This window comes from Macaca mulatta, chromosome 4 (assembly GCF_049350105.2).
Source record: "Macaca mulatta isolate MMU2019108-1 chromosome 4, T2T-MMU8v2.0, whole genome shotgun sequence".
Classification (NCBI taxonomy): Eukaryota; Metazoa; Chordata; class Mammalia; order Primates; family Cercopithecidae; genus Macaca; species Macaca mulatta.
Window position 1 is genome coordinate 33,658,939 of NC_133409.1, and position 4,466 is coordinate 33,663,404.

Genomic DNA, 4,466 nt, shown 5'->3' on the forward strand with positions numbered 1-4,466 from the left:
GGATTTTGATAGGATTGTATTGAATCTGTAGATCACTTTGGGTAGTATTGCTATCCTAAAAATATTGTCGTCTTCTCCGTAAACATAGGATGAGTTTCTATTTTTTATGTCTTTAATTTCTTTCAGCAATATTTTATAGTTTTTCTTGTACATGTCTTTCATCTCCTTGGTTAATTCCTATGTATTTTATTTTCATTCAGAAATATTTATTAGGTGCCCACTTTGTTACCCATATTATCCCAGGGAGTTATTACAAAATGATGAGCAAGACAGACAAGGGCTCATGGGGCTTCCTCATGCATGTTTTTTGGTATCACCAATTTACCTCCTGTGGCCTGTAGCAAATGTATTGTGTAATTCTAGTCCATGAGCTTAGTATATTTATTTTCAGGTACTCACTCAGCTGTACTTGTTTAAAAAAAAAGCCTGAAACTTGATAAGTTGGTATGGATATTAAGAGTAAATCAACTATTCCATACGTGTAAAGTACATTTTATTCTCCCTGTAAAACTCTCAATGTTTTTCTTCAAAATATGCTTTATGATGTATATACTAACTTATTTTAAGATAGTTGGGAAAATGAAGGGCCCATAATTAAAAAGAGATGGAATATTTGACACATTATGTGGCTGCCTGTTTTTATTCTTGTCACCTTGTCTGTTTTTCAGGTTTTTAAAAATATTATAAATGCCCACACATGTACACACACTCACTTAATTTCTTCTTAATCTGTGATCTTCCAGGTTTCTATTATATAGATTAACCCCCCATGTATATTTGCTAGTCTTTTTAAATTAAAGTCAATGACAAAAGGACCATCATGTGGACAACCACTGGGAAATGTTTCATTCACTCTTGTAAGTTACTTGTTTCCAGTGCAAATGTTTAAAAGAAAGTCTTTTTATGTATTCAAAAGTTGAAGGTTTTTTTTTTTTTTTTTAAATCATTTTCTCTTTAGCACTGGAAACTGTCAGGAAAAACAGTATATAATATATCCCTAATAACTATTTCAGAAATAAATGTATCATTGTTTATAATAATTGGATACAGTATACAAATGTTGTTTTGTAAAGTCTGAATACTACTATTAACTGAACAAAATATAAACCAGGAAATTAACATAAAAGAAATATCCACATTCACCTGTTCCTCTCCTCTCTCAACATTCTGCTTTTCCTTTGCTCTGTAGGGTAACCATGGTGAGAAAGATGTTGACGACTTAGATGGAGAACAGGTACAAAAATTTCTCATTCTATGTTCCTCCTCTACTAGTTTGGCATTTACACATGTCATGATTAATCTAGAAATGTAAATATGCATATTTAATGTTTAAAGTTTATCTACGTTTGTTCTTATCCCAAATATACAAGAACCTTAGAAACTTAACTTGAATCAACCTCTCCCATATTACATTTCTTTCCATCTTATTTTTGTTAAATCTATCACTTAGACATTGTTATTATTATTGTTTTATATAGTCAATGCTTATTTAGCTCTACCATCACATTTCTTCCATTTTCTGGAAGAGTTCAAGAAGGATTAGTATTAGTTCTTTAAATGTTTGGTAGAATTCACTGAGGAAGCCATCAGGTCCATGGCTTTTCTTCAGGATATTTTTTGATTATTGATTCAATCTTCTTACCATTGATTCAATCTTCTTACCAATTTTAAGTCTATTCATATTTTCTATTTCTTCAGGATTTAGTTTTGCAGTTTTTGTGTTTCTGGAATTCTTTTATGTTTTATATAGGCTACCTGGTTGTTGGCATACACTTGTTCTTAGTACTGGTTTATAATTTTTTGTTTTTTTGAGATGGAGCCTTGCTCTGTTGCCCAGGCTGGAGTGCAGTGGTGTGATCTTGGCTCACTGCAATTTCTGCCTCCTGGGTTCAAGCAATTATTCTGTTTCAGCCTCATGAATAGCTGGGATTGCAGGCATAGGCTACCATGTCCGGCTAATTTTTGTATTTTTAGTAGAGACAGGGTTTCACCATTTTGGCCAGGTTGGTCTTAAACTCCTGACCTCAACTGACCTGCCTGCCTTGGCCTCCCAAAGTGCTGGGATTACAGGCATGAGTCACCTGACCCAGCCAATTATAATTCTTTTTATTTATGTGGAATCATCTCCACTTTCATTTTTGATTTTATTAATTAAAATTTTTCTCTTTTTTCTTAGTTCATCTAGTTAAAATTTCATCAATTTTGCTGATCTTGAGGAATCAACTTTTGGTTTTATTGACTTTTCTCTATTATTTTTCTATTCTCTATTTTATCTTCGCTCTAATCTTTATTTCCTTCTTTCTGCAAGTTTTGAGTTTGGTTCTTCTTTTTCTAGTTCCTTAAGGTATAAAATGAGGTAGTTGATTTGAGAACTTTTTTGTTTTTAACATTAGGTGTTTACAGCTATAGTTTTTTTCCTTTAGTACCACTTTTGCTGTGTACCATAAGTTTTGGTATAATGTAGTTTCATTTTCATTTGTCTCTAATTATTTTCTAATTTCTTTTGTGATTTCTTTGATCCATTGGTTGTTGAAGACTGTGCTGTATGATCCTTTTGTAGTTCACAAGCCTGATGATTGGGTTTCATGCACTTGGATGAGATGCACCTCCCTCAAACCTGGTGTTACAACATAGGCACATTATTTGTCTGACATGAGAAAAAGGAAAAAGGAGTGTGCTGTGCAGTTTCTACAAATTTGTGAAGTTTCTAGTTTTACTTGTGTTATTGAGTTCTAATTTCATCCTGTTGTGGTCAGAGAAGACAATTTGAATAATATTTATCTTTTATAATCTATCAATAATTTGTGACTTAACATACTGTATCCGGAGTTGGTTCCTCCCAGTTGGGTTTGTGGTCTAGCTGACTTCAAGAATGGAGCTGCGGACCTTCGCAGTGAGTGTTACAGCTCTTAAAGATGGCACGGACCCAGAGTGAACAGCAGTAAGATTTATTGTGAAGAGCAAAAGAACAAGGCTTTCCTAGCATGGCCGGGGACCTGAGCAGGTTGCCGCTGCTGACTGGGGTGCCGAACTTTTATTCCCTTATTTGTCCCTGCCCATATCTGGCTGATTAGTCCATTTTATACAGTGCTGATTGGTCTACTTTACAGAGTGCTGATTGGCCCACTTTACAGAATGCTGATTGGTCCACTTTACAGAGCCCTGACTGGTCCATTTTACAATGTGCTGATTGGTTCATTTTACAAACCTCTAGCTACAGAACGCTGATTGGTATGTTTTTACAGAGCACTGATTGGTGCATTTTACTAACCTCTAGCTAGCTACAGAGCGCTGATTGGTACATTTTTACAGAGCACTGATTGGTGCATTTTACAAACCCCTTGTAAGACAGAAAATTTCTCCAAGTCCCCGCTGGAACCAGGAAGTGCAGCTGACTTCACCTCTCCATGTGATATATCTTGGAAAATATTCCATGTGTACTTGAGAAGAATGTGTATGCTGTTGATGTTGGGTAATGCTCTGTATATGTCTGTTAGATCTAGTTGGTTTGTGTTGTCTTCTATTTCCTTTCTTATCTTCTGTCTGATTGGTGTCTTCATTATTGAGAGAGGAGTACTGAAATCTTTGTTATTGTAGAACTGTATTTCTCCCTTCATTTATGTCAGATTTTGCCTTATATGTTTTGATGGTCAGTTATTAGATGCATGAATGTTTATAGTTTTTATATCTTCTTGCTGTATTGAACATTTTAATTTATAATGTCCTTCTTTATGTCTTTTTCATTTTCTGAATTTAAAGTATATCTTGTCTGATATTGGTATAGCCACTGCTGCTCTCTTTTGGTTACTATTTGCATGGAATAGCTTTTTCTTTTTCTTTTCTTTTTTTTAAATAAACACACTTTTTTTTGTTTTTGTTTTTTTTTTTTTAGAGATAGAATCTCTCTGTTGTCCAGTCTGGCATGCTGTGGTGCAATCTCAGCTCACTGCAACCTCTGCCTCTCAGGTTCAAGCAATTCTCATGGCTCAGTCTCCAGAGAAGTTGGGACTACAGGTGCACACCACCACCCCTGGCTAATTTTTTTGTATTTTAGTAGAGACAGGGTTTTACCATGTTGCCCAGGCTGCTCTTGAACTCCTGACCTCAGGTAATCTGCCCACCTCCTCCCAAAGTGCTAAGATTATAGGTGTGAACCACTGCACCCAGCCAGAATAGCTTTTTCTATCATTCCATCCTTTTTTTTTTTTTTTTTTTTTTTTTTGAGACGGAGTTTTGCTCTTGTTGCCCAGGCTGGGGTGCAATGGCTCAATCTTGGCTCACTGCAACCTCCTCCTCCCAGGTTCAAGTGATTCTCCTGCCTCAGCCTCCTGAGTAGCTGAGATTACAGGCATGCCCCACCACCCCAGCTAATTTTTTATAGTTTTAGTAAAGACAGGGTTTCACCATGTTGGCCGGCTGGTCTCAAACTCCTGACCTCAGGTGATCCACCTGCCTCAGCCTCCAAA

General features: G+C 35.9%; 1 non-coding gene across 1 annotated transcript; it reads left to right on the forward strand.

Annotated features, from left to right (window-relative positions):
- The first annotated feature begins 2,548 nt into the window (after window positions 1–2,548).
- Window positions 2,549–2,653, forward strand: LOC114677910 (small nucleolar RNA U13). Its single transcript, XR_003729336.1, has one exon. It is a non-coding gene; the product is annotated as a small nucleolar RNA U13 (small nucleolar RNA).
- Window positions 2,654–4,466: the final 1,813 nt, after the last annotated feature.